The sequence below is a fragment of the Delphinapterus leucas genome, chromosome 11 (genome assembly GCF_059928025.1).
Source record: "Delphinapterus leucas isolate spDelLeu-1000000601 "Yukka" chromosome 11, BTC_Dleu_Yukka2, whole genome shotgun sequence".
Taxonomy (NCBI): Eukaryota; Metazoa; Chordata; class Mammalia; order Artiodactyla; family Monodontidae; genus Delphinapterus; species Delphinapterus leucas.
The window spans coordinates 55393694-55416858 of record NC_143139.1 but is presented as its reverse complement, the minus strand read 5'-3'; the positions used below and the strand labels follow the sequence as shown (position 1 = coordinate 55416858).

The 23165-nt window shown below is 36.4% G+C and overlaps 1 protein-coding gene and 1 pseudogene across 20 annotated transcripts in view; one reads left to right on the top strand and one right to left on the bottom strand.

Moving 5' to 3' along the window:
* FRS2 (fibroblast growth factor receptor substrate 2) overlaps positions 1 to 23165 on the bottom strand; it is a 120869-nt gene that overhangs the window by 75577 nt on the left and 22127 nt on the right. For 12 of the 20 annotated variants that reach the window (XM_089920984.1, XM_089920988.1, XM_089920987.1 and 9 more), the window contains exons 1-4: positions 16788 to 18510; positions 5342 to 5405; positions 2487 to 2582; positions 1548 to 1590 (exon numbers count right to left, since the gene is read on the bottom strand). The gene's annotated coding sequence lies outside the window, so the exon portion shown is untranslated. Of the gene's footprint in view, positions 1 to 1547; positions 1591 to 2486; positions 2583 to 5341; positions 5406 to 16787; positions 18511 to 18563; positions 18775 to 19806; positions 20034 to 23165 lie in introns of those variants that run through there. The other 8 variants (XM_089920985.1, XM_089920995.1, XM_089920986.1 and 5 more) reach the window with 8 other exon arrangements.
* LOC111173754 (E3 ubiquitin-protein ligase MARCHF6 pseudogene) lies at positions 15453 to 19849 on the top strand (annotated as a pseudogene).

Genomic DNA, 23165 nt, shown 5'->3' with positions numbered 1-23165 from the left:
AGTGTAGGGTTAACAATAATTTAAGTTGTCATTGTCCCTTTAATACCTTCAACTGTGTAGCAGGGTAATACTATATAAACGTGAATAATCTTTTTTAGATTATTTTCTACTCTAAAAAAATTATGAAAGCACCTGGTATGTACAAAAATATATATTTATTGAACAGGTACAGGGGAACCCTAAGGGTACAGACAATATAATTCATCATCATTGTATCATAACATACATTGTACTGATGTCTGAGATTTACATTTTATTTGCCAAAAGAACAGTGACAAAGATGTAACAGATCAAGTTCACTAAGATTAAATTTTTTGAAGTTTTTGTTTTTACTTTAAGCATTGTGGTCCAGGAAAAGAAGGATCTGGATTTCTCCTGAAGTAATGCCTTTGAGTAGTGCCCTGGAAGATCAGAGAGTGCTATACACAGGTTCTAGGATCCCCTCCCTTAACCCCCTGTTAAGTAGAAGAAAAAAATAGGGCAAAAGAGTTTCACAAGAAACTTGTAAATGAAAACTTGGAAATTTGCTCTCCCTTCCTCCTTATCAGCTAGTGGGTCCCCTTTATTTTAACGCTTTATTTTCAGTTATCAGGATAAAAACTGACTTGATTAACTAAATCTGTGGCAGTTTCAAAAGCAGGTGGAGAAATTGTGTTTGAGGGTGAATGTTACCCTCAGGACATAGGATACTGAAAAAGGAGAAAAAATAAGAAAGTTATTGATCTGAATAATTCACTTTATAAGCATTTCCAGTTGACAGACTGAATTACTCTGCAAGGACCACTACTACCTATGCCAAAAGTTCCTGAGAAAACTTAACCGAAGTAAGCTCTTAATGCTGCCAAGCAATTGATTTTAAGTATCTGGCATAGGGTAGGCAAACTGATAAGGAAATTTTACTATCTACTCACTTGAACATTTCATCCTTCAAAAGTCTAAAGAGAATAATAATGTACATCAATGATGATTTAAAATCCATTGTCAAGGTGATCATTCAGGATTTTTTTCTTTAATACTACCTGTTACTCAATCTTTTATTATCTAGCTGGTAGGAAGCATTCCACTTTTTAAACTAAATATAGGAGCTACACAATTTCCATAGGTGGAAGCATTGCAAAATAATCTCCTTTAACTGAAAGCCTCTAAGAGAGCTTCTATGAAGCCACTACTCCCTAATGTCACTTACATAGTACTATCCATTGAAGTAAAAGGTAAATGGGCCCCAATGAAAGAAAAGAACTTTTTTCTCAAAATGGACAAACCCACTCCTAAGGATGCTAGGAATAAGCTGTGACTATGAAAAGCAGTATTTGAGTTTCAAGGTGACTACTTTAATCACACCCTTTTAATCCTAACTTCAAATAAGATGACTTGTGTCTTGCTAGCAAATTCTGAGGTAGTAAAGGAATAGCTAACAAATTGTGAGAATCTTGTAATAATCCAGAAAAGATATGAAATAAGTAAGGGAAAAGGATAAAAAGAAAAAAAAAGCAATTAAGCCTATATTCAACCATATTTGTTTTATTACTATATTAACAATGTCTTACCTTGCGGAATTCTCTTCTGAGAAAAATAGATACAATTTTGTCCCTAAAAAAATTTCAGGTAGAAAAGTTGAAATGTTAGTTTCAAATAGAAAGTCTTTTGAAAATGAAAAGTTACAAAATGCTAGCATAGTACATTTAGATTATTATGACATTTGGTATTAACAAAGCTTAGGAAATATTAAGTCTCAAATAATAAAAGTATGTTATTATCTTCATTAAAATATTTATTATAAAATTTATTATTGTATTATAAAAATACTCTACTATCAAATCATTTTTGCTAAGTACATAATAATGAGTGGCACATTTTCATATTCTAAGACATTAGTACTTAATTGGGTTTTACTCTTGCCAAGATTTGATATTCTGAAGGGTACCTTTTTTTTTTTTGGCTATTCTACATGTCATAAAAGTCATCCCTTTAAAGTGTAAAATTCAGTTACACAACCATCACCACCACCTAATTCTAGAACATTTTCATCACTCCAATAAGAAACACTATTCTGAAGGGTATTTTTATTCCCAGGAAGAAACATCTTAACAAATTTATTTTTAAAAGATATACAAGAAGCATACTCTTTACAACACTATGATCATAATTTGTTTTTTTTTAAATGTGTAGAACAAAGACCAGAAGGGAAAACAAATATCCAAAAATTATAAGAGTGGCTGTATTTGGAGAGCATTATTATAGTGACTCTTTTTCATATATTTCCTCAAAACTAAAATTTTATAATATTAACTTTATAGTTCTTAAAAAAGTAAAGCAAAAACATACATTTTCTAGAGATATATGCTAGAATTTGTTCTACAACCCAAAGGAAAAACAGAAATACAAGTTGACACTTTTTAAAAAGTCCACTATATTTTTTATTAAATGTTTTTCAAAGTAGATAAAGTAAGTATAAAGTTAAAAAAAAAAAATTTGGCCACACTTACTAATCTGGTTGAAAAGCCACAGCTGCATCTTACTTTATGACAAATTGACTGTTTCATTACTTTGGCATCTGGGCATCTACTTCTTAATGGTCATTTCTGAAATAAAGATGTAATTAAGAACATATTATAACAAAAATATAAAATCTTTAATGACAATTATCTAAATATTAGTGACTAGAGGGAACTATCAAAACAGTTCTTAAGCAACCTTCTAATAAAAAACATTAACTGGGCTGAGAATGAGGTGGGAGGGACCACAATTATACAGTTATGCTACACATTCTCAGTATAAAAATCTACAACCGCTTCAGTCCTCAATCCCTTTCACCCATCAGACTCTTGCAATTCCTAAGGATGCCACTTACAGACCGGAAAAAGAGGAAAGGAAGACGTAGAAAAGGAACCCTAAAATTGTACATTTGGCTTTTTGGTTTTGTTTTTTGTTTTTCTGGCTGCACTGTGCAGCTTTTGGGATCTTAGTTCCCCAACCAGGGATGGAACCCAGGCCCAGGTAGTGAAAGTGCCGAGTCCTAACCACTGGACTGACAGGGAATTCCCTAAAACTGCACATTTGAAAACAGTAAGTTAATTGCTTATTTATTATGCTTGTCTGTTTCTCCCTCACATCTATAAGAAATCTAAGCTCCAAAGGAGATTTTTTTCTGTCTTATTTGCTGGTATCTCTTGAGCACCTAAGACAATGACTGCCATGCCCTAAGTGTTCAGTAAATATTCATCGAAAGAATGAATAACTTTATGAATGATTTAATGTTAATTGATGAAATATTTAACCTGACAGTATGTCAAAATGGCAGTCTCAAAATGCCATTTCTTCCACACATTCACCATTAATGTTAATGCCAACTACATCATCAGTATTGTTTCTTTTCACCAACAAACAAAGCCCATAATTAAAAGACAATCAAGGGCTTCCCTGGTGGCCCAGAGGTTGAGAGTCCGCCTGCCGATGCAGGGAACACGGGTTCGTGCCCCGGTCCGGGAAGATCCCACATGCCGCGAAGCGGCTGGGCCCGTGAGCCATGGCCGCTGGGCCTGCGCGTCCGGAGCCTGTGCTCCGCAACGGGAGAGGCCACAGCAGTGGGAGGCCTGCGTACCACAAAAAAATAAATAAATAAATAAAAGATAATCAAGACATGGTCCCCGAACTTCAAGGAACAGAATAAAGGCATCTATTACTTTGTAATTTTATTAGTGCAACCTCTGGGAAAGACTCCTAGAAGGGGAATTGCTGGACGTGTGATCTTCCTAAATATCGCCAAATAGTGTGGGTGAGGGTCTTTTTCTTTTGCAAACATGTATGTTCTTTGAGGAGACAGCTAGGAATATAAGAATAAATCTATTATAAGGAGTGAAAAGTTGATCTCAACAATAACCCTCAAGGAACCCAGTAGTACCCCCTACTTCCCACGCTGTAGCTGAATTAATATTCTACAAAACGCTGCTCTTTTAGTAAAAAAAATTGGGGGGAGAATACAAATATTATTACAGAATTGCTTTTCTTCCTTTCAACAAGTGGTGGAAGAATAAACCAAAATCATTTTTAAATGGTTGTCTACAGAGAAAAGAGAAAGCAAGTTGGAAAGGACAGGCATGCAAGTTAGACTCCTCAGAATATATCTTGTTTCATAGTTTCTACTTTGAAGACATGTTTTAAAGTCAAATGAACATCAAACGATAATGACATTTTGAACATCAAAATGATAATGACTACCACTGACTGAAACATTAAATGTATTTTTTTAAAAATCCATCATCTTTGGTTGTCACTAGAGCAAGAACTAATTATCCTGAAAATTGATAATAGAAAAGAATCAAGTATTTATCCAACCTTTCTTATATGAAAGTTACCCCCAGAGTAACCAGGCAGTCAGTAAGTGAAAGCCCTCTTTTATAGGATTCCAAAAAATAAATGTAGAAGGAATAACAGAATTAGAGAATACCCATTTTATAATAGTTAATGAAATAATAAATCTAAAAATTGATCAATGGTTGCTAAAACCATTAGACAAAAGGTTGATGGGAAACTTTTAATGGATAATCAGGCTACAAAACCTGAACCCAGTGATTAACCTTAACATCATTAAAAAGGGATCAACCAGAGTTCATGCGCAGAAGTATTCATCACTATTCATTAGGTATTTATCCTGGGAGCTCCAATTTCAAAAGATATCCATAATATGACCACTTTTACCACCTCCACTCTTATGATGGTCCAAGCCACCTTATTTCTCATCTGCATTACTGTAATAGTTCTCCATCTGATCTCCTAGCTTCTTCCCTTGCTCACCTCAACAAATCAGATTAGTCCTTTTCAAAAGAAAATCACATCATGTCATTCTTCTGCTCAGACCCTCTAATTGAGTACATCTCATCAGTTTCAAAGCCAAAATCCTTACAAAGACCATAAGGACCACGATCTGATTTTACCTTCCCCAACTCTAACCTTATCTCCTACCACTCTCCCTCTTGTTCACTCCATTTTAGGTACATTGACCTCTTTCCTTAAACACATCAAGCATGTTCTCACTTCAGTGCCTCAGGACTTGTACTAATTCCTCCTTCACTTCCTTTAGGACTTGGTTTTTAAAAGTTATCTAATTAAAGAGATACACCCTGGTACCCCAGGCAAGCCCAAAATATCTGCCTCGGATTTCCTCATCTGGCAGAGAATATGTAAGGATAAGTCAGTCATAAATTTTGGAGATGATAATCATTTGAAACACAAATGTAATCAATTTTCGTATCTTTGTATCTAAATATCTATGAAGTTATACTGTCTCTTTTAAAAGATTCTTATGGTCCAAACTTCAAAGAATTAATGAAAATATAGCTACCATAGTGTGTGTGGCTTTTTTTTTTCAGTTTTTCTTTTGTTTTTAAATCATCTGTATCATAACCCTAGAAAGAAGTGGTGAAAGATTTGAATTATATGAGTCCCATTAAAAAACAACTAGCAAAATAAATGGCATTCCCTTTCCTCCCACTCCTTTAGGGATTTGTTTGAGATTACATTATAAAATTCCAAGTAATCTCAGAAAAAGTTTAACTACTTCCACATTTATCTGTTACCTTTTAGGCACCATGACCACCAGAAAGAATCAAAAGAACTCACTAACTGTAACATGACTAGACTAGCTATGACATGGTAGGGATGTTTGAACTTAATTATTTTTCTTTAAATAAACAAACTCCTCCTGGGCTAAGGCCTACGCTGCCTTTTAAACATCCTGCGTGTGGTGGCCAAGCTTCAGGGTCTTAAGAGAAATAGCCAGGGGACAGAGAAAACAGCAAGTATGACTCAGTGATCATATTTAATAGTCTCTGAAGACCAAAACAAAGATACCAGTTCTGGCAAGAGTTCTCTAGAATAGCCCCAAAACTGACTTATCCACATACCTTTCATCTGAACAATCTATTTTCACTTAGTTTAAGGCTCACAAAGCATTTGTTATGTGCCTATCAGACCTTACGTACAAAAATAAACCAGAAGTATTATGAAAACAATCAGCTGGGGTTCTAAGAGTTAGATGATGAATCTAATGTTAAATCTGCTTTTTGGGGGAGGGACGTGAAGAGAACTTTTGAATATTGTTGTGCAGAAATGCCCCCATTCATCTGGAAATCAGACTTTCAGCAAGTTCAACCACTTGAAAAAAGGCTAGTGATATTAAAGCAACCTTTTACTGAGCAACTTCTGTGTGCCAGAAATTTACATTAGCTTGCTTAATTCTCAGAGCTTCCCTATGGGAAAGGTATTAACAAAACAGAGTGGTGAAATAACTTGCCCAAACCAGAAAAAGACGGCTCCAAAACGCAAAATCTCAGTCTTTCTTTTTCACTGTTATAATCTGCAGTAAACTGGAATAAAACTATTAGTCACAAATACCACATTTGCCCCATAGGAGTAACATGTAAATCCAGGCTGCTCATTTGAGAAATTTGTTCCATTCTTCCACAGCTGTTTTAAATAAGAGGACAAAAGAGGAAGGTTCACTGTTGTACATTAATAAGAAACATGTAGCATTAGGGATGAATCAGAAGAATATGCTACATTTAGCTCTAAGGGAACTGAGTAAGAGAAAGTGAGGCACAGCATAGCTCACTAATTAGTATTCATTCATAATGATTAACCTGACTCAACTCTAAGTGACTGATGGCTATTCCATATGCGCTGAGAAGTCAGGGAAGAAATGTTAAGACTTAATACAGTGGGTAACAGATATTTACCAAAATAGTTTCTGTAGTTTTCTGGATGTCTGAAATACTTCTCTTTCTCTCCTGATGTATAGATATATACATACACATACATACATTAAAGTTTTTCATTAACTTCTTAAAATTTACAATAAAATTATTAGTTATAATTCCTAATTTTCCTTTTCCGGAAAATTCTCTCATGTGGAACATGAGAGAACATAGTTCCTGACACTATGAGATAACACTTATTGGCTTCAGTTCTTTATACTCAACAGAATCCGATTTTTTAACATGTCATTAATCAGAAAATATTTTGTAGGAATATTTTCTTTCTAAACTGTACATTTAATTTGTTACTAGATGCACCCACTGCTTATCGTACAATGAAAGTAACATGCCTATCCCAAAATAAAAAATCAAGGTGATTACCTAACTATCAAGACGCATTACCCTGGGACTTCCCTGGTGGTCCAGTGGGTGAGACTCCATGCTCCCGATGCAGGGGGCCCAGGTTCAATCCCTGGTCGGGGAACTGGATCCCGCATGCATGCCACAACTAAGTGTCCATATGCTGCAACTAAAGATCCCACATGCCACAACTAAAGATCCCCCATGCCGCAATGAAGATCCCACGTGCCACAACTAAGACCCGGCACAGCCTAAATAAATTTTTTTTTTTTTTTTTAAAAAGACACATTACCCAGGAACTGTGGCCTTACTATACTAATGTCTTCAGTTATTTGGAGAAAGTGAAGACTGCTTGGAACAAATTATCCCTATTGACTAAAAGACACGCCATTTAAATAATTTACTGCTTTACACAGAGCAGAGACTCAACAGATTCATGATTAAAAGTTCCCCAAAGACCTAAATACATTATGCTAGTCTTCTAAATACTTGATTGTGTCCTGGGAATTTTCAGCATAAATTAACACACAAAAAAAACCTCCCTCACAATCTCAAATCATTGCACTAATGGTTAAGAATGATGAAGGAAAGGGGAGGGAAGGTAAGGACACACTCTTCCAGGATACCAATTATAAATAATGCAACCTTCACCTATGGTGTTTGCTGTTTTGTTTTGCATTTTAACAAAATGGAAGCACACAGCATATGGAGTATGTATTTTTTCTTGAAACTTTATCATACACACCTCCTCTCCCTATAGTTAGTGTTTGTCTCTTTCTCTCTCTTCTTCCCTTCCTTCCTCTTGCACACAATATGAATAACTGTTACTTTTTTAAACTTTGTTTTATATACAAACATGCTACTCACATTCTGGCTATGACAATAAAATATATTTCTTAGTTTAAAAAAAAAAAAGACCTCTTAACATATGAGTCTATGTAGAACATTAAGGTAAATATCTCCTGGGTTAGTTTTCTTCTATGTGTTCAACATTATACGTAATGAAGAGATATATACAAATAAATATCACAGAACCTGTGGCTTTACTGTTTTTCATGAATTTTAATACCACACACAATAAAATATTCACTATGGAGAGGAACTTGGTATTAAAGCAGATTTACTTTGACTCTATTCCAGGGGGTTGAGTTACTTGAATACCAAAAGACTTCAGTATTTGATAGTCTCTTCTTGAAGATGCTGTAATATGTATGTGCCCCACAAACTGTTACCCAACTGCATTAACTTCCTCAAAAGTGGAAACAACTTTTATAAAGCTCACTTCAGCCCTTTCATTTTCTAGGGGATAACCAATAACTTCAAAAATAGAAGTCAACCTAGAAGAGTTACATTTTTTTTCCTAAATTCCTCCTTTATCTGCTAGGAGGAAAATACTATCTTCATTCTTTAGTAGTTCTGGTAGACTCCAAATATTTTTCAGCAATGTAACAGATACAATTTTTCGCCACACTCAAAACTCTAATTTCTCATGGTAAGCACTGCACAAAGAACAATGAAAGAAAGAATGACCAATGCCTTCACACTGGAAATCAGTTTCCAGCAAAAATAAAAGTAGAATTCATGTCTCATGAAAGAATTTTCAATAAATCCATATCACAAAGCAATCAATATAAGCTATACCTGTTTTCTCTGAACTACAACTATGAAATATTGTTTCTCCTAAAATCCACAAACCTTTAGCTATGGCCATCAGATAATTCAAAGGAATTCAGTGGCCCTCTATAACTTGGTCCTCCTTCATTATACATAAAGAATTTGCCTAATGTTCTATATTTAAATTGCACGTAGAAAGAAAAAATGGTAAGAAGGAGGGTGAAAAAGAAAACCTCATACATTGGCCATATTAGAAACAACAGATTTTGAGACTGGGGAAAAAAAACTGAAATCATTTTATATTTTATAGGTGAAGAAACTTGAAGAAGCATATGAGCAAGGAAAGAACTGAAGTTCATATTATAAATGGTATTTTACCCTAGAATTACCAATTCCAACAGATCTAAAATAGGTGTTTTAGCTTAATACATACATAGCATATGTAATCAGAACGGATCGCAATGTTGAAGAGTTTAAATGAATGCATGAATTCTGAGTACAGTATATAAATTAAGGGAAATTAGAAATGGTCTATGTATCCTTTACTGATGACAGAATTCCAATAAGTAACCTGATTCCTTGGTGCAGCTTTTTAGGACAGTCTGTGCCGGATGGATCACTGCTCTGGCCCATTATGGCATTTCTTACTTACATGACTAATTAAATGCACCATTAGCTAATGTTCATAAAGATAAGAAAGTATATGCCAATATCCTGTTTTCAACCTGGTAGCTTAATAAAAGGACTACTGCCCATTTGACGATTGCTGGTCCACTAAACCAGTTCATAAAAGAGGAATAAATCTCAAAGTTAAGTAGTGGAATAGCAGAGTATGTATATAACATCAATTGCATTTATACAAAAACCCATTGTATACAGCCTGCACTGGACCAAAAATTAAAAAATTCACAGAGAAATAAGAGTTCTCAAATTTAAATCTATATTCTAGGAAAGATCAGATTAGGGTAAGGACAAAAAGCATAGTATATTCAATATTAAAAATATAATACTTAGAGAATAAAAATCACTTTCAACATCATGGACATTTACCTTACATTAAGTATTTCTCTATCACCCAACTCACATTTAGACTGTTTACAACAGTATGTATGTGGAAGGGCATTTGATCTACTCAATTTCACAAAAATTACAGCCTCCCATTTAGTCCCAAAGGCACAAGTGAACAAAATAACATTATTATAAAGTGCTGTCTTGGTAGCAAAGAAAAATATGCAGAACAGACAGACTCATACTAAAGGAATAATTAACAAGAGCTGTGGTTCATGAAGAAATACTCTAGCTTCGGTGACATCATGGTAACTACGAGAGTTTGCCTTTATGATTTTCCCCCCAAACCAAGCTGGATATGTCCCAAGTTAAATAACAGCTCCTGTTTCACTCCTAGATATCACTTTTTTTAGCTTTAAAATAGAAGTACATAAGTCAATTTAAAATGCAAACTGGTATAAAGGCTTAAAACTTATTGTTTAAAGAAAGCACTGATTCTAACTTTAAAAAAAAGGCCTTAATGACTTTCCTAAAGCAGAGGAGGAGTTTCATCGTTTTCAACCTACCAATGCAAATAAAAAAGGCTATAAAGGATGCTGCTTTATATAGAATATTTATATAGAATAACATGCATGTGTCCCCCCATTCCTTCCATATATATTTGTCTCTGTCTCTCCCTCTCCCAGGGCTGTGTATGTGTATATGTGTGTGATGTTTCTTCCTCCCTGCCTCTATTTTGGTCACTCTATGTCCCCTCTCCTTCTTGCTGACTTCTATTACACTCTATAACTGGCTTCTAAGCACTGATATTCAGAAAGAAAGTATTTTATCAGATTGTAGCCTGTGGCAAAGTGCATTAGAAAAATAGCCACAAAATGAAAAAAAGAAAAAAAAATCATTCAATTAGTTGAAAATAGATAAAATTAAAGCCACGAATTTTCCTTTAAAATGCCTAAATACATAGATATACCATACATATGACTTTAATAAACTTAGTAGAGTTAATCTAGCAGATTTATTTACAGGATTTTGAGCTAAATATATGGGGAGAGGGGGTATTAAAAGAGTTAGTTTAATACAACAGTTATGAGCACTGGCTTTGGAATCAGCTTTGAGTTCGTGTCCTAGCTCGACACTAACTGTATGATCTTGGGCAGGTTACTTACTCTCTCAGCCTATTACCTCATTTCTAATGTTGTGAGGATGGCCTGTGATAACACCTGTAAGACAGTTTGTGTGGTACCTAGCACATAGTGAGGGCTCAGCACACATTACATCTAAAACATGCAGTCAATGTTTATCACTCTTTTTGTCTGCCTAGCATCTGAACTTCCCTTCTTAAGTCTGGGAACTTCCCCACCTTATGTTTTCAGAAGATCAAAGAGTTTTCCACATCTTAAATTTAAGAACTTCACACCATCTCATGATTTCAGAAGATGAGACACTTTTCCGCATGTCCTACACGGCCAGGACACGGGCTATGCCAAACACACATGCCCAGCCCAGAGAAGTAATGGGCAACTAACAAACAGGACAATAAGAGACCAGAAAGAACTCTCTCTCACACTAATGGTGGAGCAACTGCAGGAAGGTCAAGTCTGGGGCAGAGGTGGCAGCACTTATAGTCAACCAGTGCTAGCCGTGTCACTGGGGCAGGCTGTGGCGTCTGTCAGTCTGTCTCTAGATGGCACTGGCAACCTCATGGGAATCGTTGTGCAATGTGATTTCGGGCACTGTTTCTGGCTGCTCAGCCCTGAATCTAGTTCTCTAACTCTCAAAACAATTTGATGAGCCACTGAGCTTTATCCAATATCCTTTTAAAATACACGATACGCTTTTACTGGTTTTTACTGCCACCAAGAATTGTGACGGAAACAATCAGACAGGGGGAACATCCATTCTCACCTACCCCACCCCCACAGGGGAAAAAGATTCTGTTTTTAATCTCTCCAAAGAAACACAAAAGTAATGTTCACTTTCAACCAACGGATTTATCCTGTGAAGTTTTGGAAACCTTATTTCTATAAATTTTGGATAATAATTTTCCTAATTTGGAATATGAGAAATGTCTAATCAGTTTTAGATTTATTTCAAAGGAACACAGACAAGGAGAAGTGATGACACAGGAAAATACGTATGTGCAAGGAGTAAGTATCATTAAGGTAAGAGAAATTATCCCAACATGCCTGAAATCAACCTCACTGTATTCCCAAGCGCCTTCTTCCCAGCAGGAGCTTTTCACTTGGGGTTCTATAACCAAGGAGTCCCTCCTCCTCTTAAGGGTTATTTTAAGGTCCAAAAAATTTTAATTATCATCAAAAGGCCTTAAACATTCGTATTTTGTTTTAGCAAATAACTCTAAAATATTTGTATAACAAAACCATTCAATTCTCTGTTAAAACAGTGCAGAGCAAGTCAGTGCCTGATTGCCACAGGCTGATTTTTCAGTATGTAAAATACACTCCTCTCCCTCTGCCAGATTTCTCTGCATGGCCATTTTATAGTTCAGTAATGCTTTTTCCACTGTTTAGAATGTTAAAACTCAAATCTGTTCATTTTATTACTTGTCAATATAAATGTAATATAAGGTTTGTGGGGAGTGTGAAAATGGCGGGTTAAATATGTACCTTTTTAACCCCAGGTGCCAGTTACCATATAGAGTTGAATGTTTTAATGAATAAAAGAGCAATCTAAACAAAAGAGCAATCTTTAAAAAGTGATAGTCTTTTCAGATTAAAATTTAAAAACAAAGAATCAAGCATTTAGAAATGTATATTGACATCTAATCTATAGCTATCATATTAAAAACTCAGTAGAAAAAAAACTGAATTTCGACAGAGATTTGTGAAAGAAAATTAAAAAGGCCACAAAATTGTAGGGCTCATGACAATAATACGTTAGAGCTATGTTACAGGACAGAAGCTGTTGAGACCTTGAGAGTTAAGCAACTTACCCAAGGAACCTATCTTCTGATTTAGCTGAGTGATGTCATTAAAACATCTTCAGCTTGTTCTTCAAACATTCAAAATAAAGTTAATTGCACATTGCACACCATATGGTATTAATTCCTGGATTTAAAATGACAAAAAGTACTAAATCCAAGGCAAGTAATTTCAAAACTCAACTGTTAATACTCTTTTTAATATAAAGTTCTGACTTACGATAATTTATAAATACCCTGGACTTATCAATGTAGAAAAAATCATCAAGAAATGTAAAAACTTTTCATAGTATCCATAACTCCCAAGGTGTGTGGAATCATTTTTGCCTAAGTGCTGAGGGCTATTCCATTAATCACCAGTCATAATTTATTGGCTGTTATTTCCCGGATTCTGTCAGAACATAACTTATACTAAACACCACGTATTTAAATTTATGCCATTTAACAACAACAACAAAAAAATGTTCTGGTCATAATCTACCTGCTCTAAAAAGACACCATAATCCCTCATGGAAAAGTTCCTTTGTATTTGGTTACATTATATTAAACACAGAAGGAGCTCTGTACTCAGGAGAGTAAGAAGAAAAAGTTCACAAAAAATCAAACTCTTCTTTAAATGAGGCATGTCCAAGTCAGCCTAACAAACTAGCTATATTTACGTTTCATGAGAGGCCTAGGAGAAGCAGGTCTAAAAAAGAACTAAGGCTAGCTTTGGATGACTACCCTGTTATGAAGAGTAACTTATGCTATGAAACTACAGTTAACAGCCAAAACATTTAAAAAAAAAAAAAAGGAAGCCAACAGACTCCCCATCAAAATAAGGTGCAAGAACAAAAAGTACATGATACCCAGAAGAGAACAGGGAGTAAGTATGTGTATAAAGAGACAAAGAAGGTTTACAGCAAAAATGGCAAACCCAAGGCACATGTACTGCTATTTCCCCTTCTTCAAAACTGGCCTACGCAAGTAACAGGTGACAGCTCTGTAGAGGTTAGCAAAGGCCTCAAAAACCTCTAGATGGCTATTACAAAGCAATGGGAATTATCAGACCAAGCAAAATATTGCCATTCCTTGTTTAGACTGACTGGAAGAATGTTACTCAGAAAAACTATTAAGGAGGAAAGGAGTGTTAAGGAAAAACAATAACAGTAAGCCACAAATATTTACTGAACTATTTGTTTTATTTTTAAGGTTACATATACACTGTTTCATTTAGTCCTCACGACAAACTTCAAAACTACTATTACACCCACTATACAGACAGGAAAAACATCGAGGTTTACAGAATTTTAAACAACCAACTTGCCAGAGTCATACATACACTAGTGGTGGTACTGGAGCTCTAACATGGACCTGAGCACTTTACCACTCCTTTTAATGGATCGGACAATTCAACTGACCTAACCCTCTATCCATCCTCCCATGTAAATCCACCAGGACAGATTTTTTTTAAGTAAAAGTTTAATTATTTAAGTATTAGCATGTTTCTAATTGAAAGTCTGGAAAATATAATGGATGTACCAAAAGTCCTATCTTTTTTATTGCTTTTATAATTAGTATTTTAATGAACACCTTGTACATAAATCTCTGTGCACATTTTTATTCCATTTATAAAATATTATAAATGGAATTCTGGTCAAACAGTGTGAATATATTCTGCCAGAACATCTGATTTTAATATTACTGAATTGATGAAGAGATTATGGTTCCTTAAGAAAAACAACTGTGCCTTATTCTCCCTTACCCACAATGCCTAGGCACATGAGCAAGTCTTCTCATGACTGCTGAATGAATGGAGGGTTCTCTCCCCTTAGCACACAGTCAGAGACTTCGGGAAGAGAAAAATAAACAGAGCAGGCTCCCAAATTAGAAGACAACAGTTATGCCACATATCGAATTCATTAGTGGGCTACATAAAACTCTTCTTAGGGAGAGAAGAACATGAACGTTAACATTGCCATTCAATGTATTTCCATGTGTTTAAAATATATTTCCATGTGTTTGGTTATTTTATAGTACATTTAAAGAATACAGTATTTTAGTAGGTATATAACACACTGAAGACATTACTTCTCCCAGTTTATTATCTATATGCCTTAATCTGCTATTGTCCATGGAAATCATTTCAGAACACGTTCATATAGAAAATTCAGAGCTAAATATTTTAATAGTAACTAGAGTTGCTATTTTACTTTGATTTTCCATATCATCTATTTCCATCAAGTTCTAATGATATCATAGCAGGCAATGTCCCCATAAAGATGAAAAAGATTGACTACAAAACATTGTATCAGCAGGCACTGATCCAGCACTTTAGACGTATTAATTTAATCTTTATGACATTACATGATATTACGATTATTAATCTCTCTATTTTATAGGTAAAGAAACTGAAACAGAGAGAGATTAGAAACCTGCTTGTTTTGGGACTCCACTGGCGGTCCAGTGGTTTAGACTCTGCGCTTCCACTGCAGGCGACACAGGTTCGATCCCTGGTTGGAAACTAAGATCCCGCGTGCCACGCGAGTGCAGCCAGAAAAAAAAGAAACTTGCTTGTTTTTTTGAACCTAGGTATTCTGGCAGCCACACTTCTAATCACTACACAGAACTGACTCGCAGCATCAAGCAAAAAGCACTGAACAGCTTTCCGTGGACATTGGTGACACAGGACACAATGAGTATGCGTCCCAGAAAATAGGAAATTCAACCAATCCAGGTGGATTATTTACTCATTAGGTAAATAATTATTTATTATGGATCAAAAACTGTATCAAAATTGGGAGTATTCTCCTAACCTTGAGAAATACTAGGTCTAAGAAAGGTGGAGACAGACCATCATAAGATAGATATCTAGTGTAAATAGACAGATCTAACCTCGCTAGAATAAGATAGAATTTTTACAAGTGCTATGGCACAGAAGGCGTTATTAACTCTGTCTAGGGCACTCAGAGAAGCTGCACAGAGGAGGAAATACCTCAACTACACCTTGAATAACAGACTTGTACAGAAATTTGTAGCTAACAGTCTATCTCCCCACAGAAGGGTCACTGCTGTGAAACTGCTGCAGTAGCACAAAACATGTCTCAGCACTGCGGAACCATCTTAGGTTGGCTGGAGGAAGAGTATGGGGCTGCAATAGGTCTGAGTGATCAAACCCCCCGTCAACACAATGGGAACCAGCAATAAGAAGCGGACTATCTATCCAGCTTAATTTTATAGCCAGTAGAGCTACAAAATTGCCTTTATTTGTTTGACATACCTACATTTAAATTTCTAATTTAGAAAAACCTAAATTTTAAAACTAATAATAAGGAATGGAGAGTAGTAGACCTTCGGTTAATCATGACTGGCCCTGACCCCTTCCTGAAACCTCACCTTAAAAAGTTAAAGGAATTTTTAGAAGTATAAAATCCATAAGGGGCTTCCCTAGTGGCGCAGTGGTTGAGAGTCCGCCTGCCGATGCAGGGGACACGGGTTCGTGCCCCAGTCCGGGAAGATCCCACATGCCGCAGAGCGGCTGGGCCCGTGAGCCATGGCCGCTGAGCCTGCGCGTCCGGAGCCTGCGCTCCGCAACGGGAGAGGCCACGACAGTGAGAGGCCCGCGTACCGCAAAAAAAAAATCCATAAGGATAAGAGAATGGGGAAAGACAACAGCAAATAAGAGAAGGCACAATATTTTGGAAGCTAGGAAAAAAAGAGGTAACTAAACTAACTAGACCAAGAAAGCCGAAACCTAAACCTGAACGGAAGAAGCCATCAAGCTGATAAACACAGAAAGTAGAATAATGGTGGCCTGGGGCTGGGATAAATAAGCAGTTACTGTTTAATAAGTACAGAGTTTCAGTTAGGGATGATGTAAAAGTTCTGGAGATTGACGGACAGTGGTATGGTTACACAACAATGTAAATACACTTAATGCCACTGAACTGCACACTTTAAAACGGTAAATTTTGAGTTATGTATATTTTACCACATTACCACAATTAAAAAAAAAAAGCAGCAAGCTGACTCATGCTGAAGAGATTCAGGTATTGGTAGCATGATGAAGACAAAAATGCAGGGTGCGGCTGAAAACGAGATGAGTGGTTGAAAGTTCATTTAAGTGGCCTCACCCCAAAACCAATCTTCTCCTCATCCCTGGAGAGGGTGTACCACAGACCCTGATCTTTGGAACACAGGTCAACACTGAAAGCAAGACAAAATGATTAGAGAAAAACAGGAGAATTATTTGAAAGTCTGCATTCTAAATAGGAGGCAGAAGGCTGTCTCCAAGAAGAAAAAGGAACTGACAGATTATCTGATGTGTCCAACCATATTATATTTGTCAGAGAATTGCAAATTAATTAATAGGCACAAAGTACATAAAATTTCAAACTCAGATAATTATTCCAGAAAACATTAAGTTGGACAAGAAAGGAAATACGATCACAGTGAATTTTGTGACAAGGCTGTGAAAAATATTTGCATAGTCATAATAATTTATATACTAAAGAATTTACCCCCCAAACCTGATATCCTATAAAAGGAAGATGAGAGAAAGGGAAATATGTATAAATGTTTGCAGGCGGCAGAGAGATTAAGATGACTAATCCTCATTTTTCTTAGAAGGAAAGTGAGTAGCTACTGTCTAAAATGAAAAGCCAACGAAAAGCAGAATTGACTTAGAAAAATAAAGACACATCAGAACAGCTGAAGGAACTGAAACTGACTGCCCCTAAAGGCTGGGAATTGGACATGAGAAGAGATGGTGCCCTGCTATTTTTATAAGCCTTGAATATTATTTGATTTTTAAAACTACATATGTACAAATATCACTTCAATTTTAAAATAAATAAAAATGTACAGAGGCAAAACAGAAAACTGTCAAAATGTTAAAACGATCTGAAATTGTCTAAACTGAGTATACGCCTTATTTTTCCAAACTATTGTGTTAGCTTTCTGTAATTCTTAGGATTATCAGTAGTATCGAGGTCAACATGCTACTTGCTGCTCTGCCCTTCAGTGCTGTCAGGCATCACCAAAATGAGGCTCCAGCGGGAGGAAATGGTGCTGAAAATGTTGCCCCCGACCAGCATGCTAAGCCACCAGCCAAGAACGCGCTGGTGCCGGAAAACCCTGATGCCCAGGATGAGCAGGTGGAACAGGAGGAGGAGGAGAACAAGGAGGAAGACAACACAGGTGGGGAAAATGCAGCTGATGTCACATGAACTGCAATGCTTTAGAACGGGACAGAGCTACAAAGAGTTTACATGGGGAAGAATGCTAGGACTTGATGGATGACTAGTGTTTCCAGAACATGTCATCTGGGTGGTGTCTTTATACACACCGTTCTTTCTTGGTTTTGCATTTTACCCTGACCACACTGGTCATTTCCCCCTTGTTCATTTGGGATTTGCAGAACACCTCCAAGCATCTCATTTTGAAGGCCTAATCACAACCATAGTAGGGTATGTACTTTTAGCAATAACACTGATAATTTATCATGGCTTGGCAACTCTTGTTAAATTTCACAGGTCTCGTCACTAGCTGGGAGTCTGCTATATTGTTGTTAAAGGTCTCTTTGTTAGTGGTGGTAGAAATAAGTGTTCCCTCTCATTTGTGGCCGGTGACTGGATATCTGTTCCCTGGAAATGTCTGTTGCTTCTCTGAAAGATCATGTTTCTGCATTAACTAGTAGGAATGGTGTCTGTTTTCTACTTTGCCTCCATTCTGTTACTGAGACAGGTACTTCAACCTGGTGTATTTTGGTTTCTAAGGAATCTGAATGATCCAGATTTCTAAAAATCCAGTACAAGAAATGATTCACTTGACTATTTATAAGCATCTCCCAAGATTTATTTTGTCAGTGGTTCTCTTTGGCTCCATCGTGCTCCTGGTGCTTTGCCTACCTATTCGTGTAATTAAGAGTCTGCTGCCTAATTTTCTTCCATACAGCGTCACGCTCCGCAGTGATGCTCCACTGAGTGAACTGTCCCTTGAGCTGCTTCTGCTTCAGGTTATCTTACCAGTGTTACTTGAACAGGGACACACACAGCAGTGGCTGAAGGAGCTTGTGTGAGCAGGGACCATTACTGCTGGAAACTTGCTGGATCTTCATTCCTATTTGGTGGAAGACCAGGAAGAAAATGAGAACAGTGCAAACCAACCAGTGAACAATAACCAGCCTGTTTGAAATAATAACGCTATTCCTGTGGTGGGGGAAGGTGTGTATGCAGCCCACCAAGCCATACTTCAGCAGGGAGGGCCTGCTGGCTTTCAGCCTTACCGTCGGCCTTTAATTTTTCCACTCAGGATATTTATGTTGATTTTCTTCACGTGCAAGAACCTTACTGATGGCCAGGCTCATCTGCCTTACTCTACCAGTATTTGCCAGCCGTCGGTTAATGTCATTTTGGACAGGGACTGCCAAAATCCATGAGCTCTACACAGCTGCTTATGGTTTCTACATTTGCTGGCTAACCATAAAGGCAGGGATGGTGCTGGTGATGCAGAGTGATCTTCAGAAGGTTAAAGGGTAGTCCTGCATGATAATGAAGACTTCGATAGTTGCAGAGCTGCTGGCTGGAGTTGTCCTGCTTCTTCTGGGGCTCCTGTTTGAGCTGGTTATTGCTACTCCCCTGAGGGTTCCCTTGGATCAAACTCCTCTTTTTTTCCCATCACAGGACTGGGCACCTGGAATCCTGCATGTGAGAATCTGTAGCTATATAACACTGATGGATCCTCAGTGGTGGTTTAAAACTGTAATTGAGGAGGTTTAGGCAGATGGCATCCGGAACACTGACCTTCACTATATCATTCGGAAACTGGCAGCGCCAGTGATCTCTGTGCTCTTGCTTTCCTAACGTGTACCTTACATCATCACATCCAGCACCATTCCTTTACTAGGTGTTAACTGCGGAAATGCAAAACTTAGTCCACTGGCGAGGTTTTCCACTTTTACTGATAGTCGTGGTATTGACAAGAATCTTGTCCTTCCAGGTCTGCCAGTTTAAGTCCCTTTATGAACATATTAAAAATGACAAGTACCCTGTGGGCCAACGCCTCGTGAACTATGAATGGAAATCTGGCAAACAAAGCACATCTCCACCACCTCCACATTCATCCCAAGAATAAAGTGGTTTTATCAACTACCTTGAGCTTCCCCTTGCCTTTATGTGTCCTTTTTTGTGGACTTCTCTCTTCGGAGGTTTTCCCCAGTGATCTCTCAGTATTATTTTTAAGTTAAATGTATTTGACTTGCGTTCTCAGCATTCAGAGAGCAGCAGTGCAAGGCTCTGCTGCCCTTCCTGGGTCTTCTGACATCACTGCTGTCTGAGGTCTGTATACGCGTAAACAGAAGTTTCTGGATACCCTAAAACCTTGGATTAAACAGAATGTGCACTGTACATCTTTAAACAAAACGTATATTAATTTATTAAATCTAGTTGTCACTTTAAAAAATAAACACCTTTCTTATAGCACAATTCATGAACTGATACAGTATGCAATTCACTGGAGAAATACTTTGGGCGTATAGCAATTCTAAAGCCTAACTGTTTAAAACCACTCTATAAACACAGTATTTTATTTATTCCTTTCCCCCTAAGAATATATATTTGGATATATTTATATAAAGGCTTATATTATTTGTAACTCTTGGATCAAATCCAAATTTTGACATTTCAAATGACTAACATTTGTAAGCCCCAGTGATGGTAGACCTGAACTTAAATAAAGTCTGAGTGTCAAATGATACAAATGGACAAACTGAAAGGCTACTCATGGAAAAATATATAAAAGTACTAAACATGCAAAAGAAAACAGGAAACAATCTTATCTGCAAGAACTGTACAACTTGCAACTTTTTAGTATATGTGCTGCCATACCGAGCACAACTTACAACTTTTTAAAAGTCACATTCTTGTGGGCACAAATTCACCAACTAAATATAATCTAATTAACATACTTCTTCTACACAGTCGCAACCAAGAACTTCATTCCAGAAAAAGAAAATACTTCAAAGCACAAGATTAAAACCATGAGCAACTACATCAGAATCTACTGAATATTTTTTAATTAATAAAGTTCTTTTCATATAAAAACTATGAGCCTTGGTTTGTTTTTCCAGCAGTACTAATGGCCTATGCTGATCTACAACATATAGTTGTTCATTTTCATGTATCAACTACATAACAAATTTACAAATACTTAAATAACTATCACAAAGGTTTAAGAGCATTAAAATCATATGTGTTATACTGTTTATACTGCACACTCATATAATCAAACAAGAAATAAAGTCAGAGATAGAGCAACCAAAGAAAACCTCAAGTATCTGTCACTGAGTGCCCACGTGTTAGAGAACATGACAGAGAAATTCCTATGTGACAAGACTCCTGCACTCAAAGAGTTTGAGATTTAGCAGTGCACGAAGAGAGGTAAGAAGTGTGTGTGGTGGGGTTGCCAAGACCAAGACATGAAAACAATTCATGAAAAATATAAAAAACTAAATGACTAAGTACTAAACTACAAAATATAAAGGGTAAATTTAGAGAAGAGGAAGATAACAATTGCCTTGAGAGAGGAAGAAGGCATTGAACTGGGTCTCAAAGAAGTAGAGAAACATTTGAAGAAATAAAGGAGAAATCAATGTCTCTGTCTCTGTCTCTCTCTTGTTCTCTCTCTCAATTTTGCTGTATACTTAAACTACATAAGGACATAAACTACATAAGGACAGCTGAGACTTTCTGATTCCCAGTCCTATAATCTATGCATTACTACACTATTACTACACTATACACTATTTTATGTATTAAGTATTTTACGCTGGACTTCATTATCAACCTCAATTTCCTATAACCTATAATTAGGATGCTATAAAAAAAGATGCCCATCTTAAAGTAAGTATGCTATAATACACAACGGCCAAATGGGTCTCAGTTAAGACCACAGAACTTTTACAGCCAGAACCATGGCCTTCCCACTAAACTGAGATATGTTACTATTCCAGTAACATATACTATTCCAGTTACTATTCCAGGACTATTCCTTTAGCCAATAGGCCATTCTAATGGGAGGGTACTGCCCAAGCAACAAATTTCAAAGCTAAAGTCACGGTTCCAAGGAATTCATATATAGAAATTTTTCATTGTTTTATCTAAATTATTTTGATTGTATGCTGATAGCTACCTAAATAGAGATGGAAAATCAAAGAAAAATAATATATCTTAATGAAACACTACAAAATAAACACAATCATGGAATGCACAAGTCATTATGCCATACAGTTATTAGTCACAAACTTATTATAAGCTTTCTCAGGAATTATATTACTTTTTACACCTAACCTAAAATTTTCCTTCTCTAAATTGGTAAGATCCTATTAGTTTTTATACATCTACAAATGGTATCTATGTTCACTAATGTACCCCAATCTAAATTAATATTCATCACAAATTGAAAAACACTCATTGGTCCAGCACCTGAGAGTCATGGTTCCTTACATCCTCTCTCACTTCTTTCTCTTTGCCCACACCCAAAGACAGAACACTCTCATGCTCTCCCATTACACTCCCATCTAAAACCCCTGAGCAGTAGCCAGGCGCTCCCTCCCCCTTCCATGAGGATCCACTACTTAATTGATCCAATTTATCCAGTATACAGAAGGGTGTAACCAAGTTTTCTTTCAATGTTTTTTCCTGTGTTTTCATGTGTGACCAAGAGGAAGAGGGAAAAGGAGTTCTAAATGGAGGCACAAAAGAGCCGAAAGCTACCTTCAGCCCTCTAAGGCAGCTGTGGCACAGTACAAAAGCAATGTACCTGAAGTGCAGGATCAGGGTCTTAAGCCCAGCTCTGCCATTTAACCATTTCTTAGTTGAATGACCTCTTTCACTTAGCAATTCAGCCTGCCATGTCCAGCTCAGTAGAGTCTTTGATAATATCCATGGCTCTTAAACCACTCCACTAAGCAGCCACGTATTTGTAGATGGATCACTATTTCTACTTACCTTTGGATATGTTATGTGATCTTTAGCACACATCTTTGATTATGCCTTAGATTAACATTTAATTATACAAGCCTATCACCAAGGAAATAATTGTAGTGGATATCAAGAGCAAAACAGAAATTGGGATCAGTGTTTTATCAATAATATTCAGAAAATCAATAATGAATAGTAACAATCACTAAAGTACTTTATTAGCCATTTAGGAATCTATTATTTTTAATTCTCTGAAAATGTATCAGTTCATACACACACACAACGACTTTTATGTATTATTAGTTTGTTTCAATGATTATAGATCACACTAGTTAAATATTTGACCATCAAAATTGTATACTCTAATAGTCAGGGTTAGACACTAATTAACTTCAGTTACATTTCACTGGTGACGGTACAAAAGGCTATACAAATTTCTATAACTTACCAAAAATTAACTCATACAATGTTTTATTGCTTCCACCACAAAGTTTTATCTAGTAGCTGAATACAGTATTAACATTTATTAAG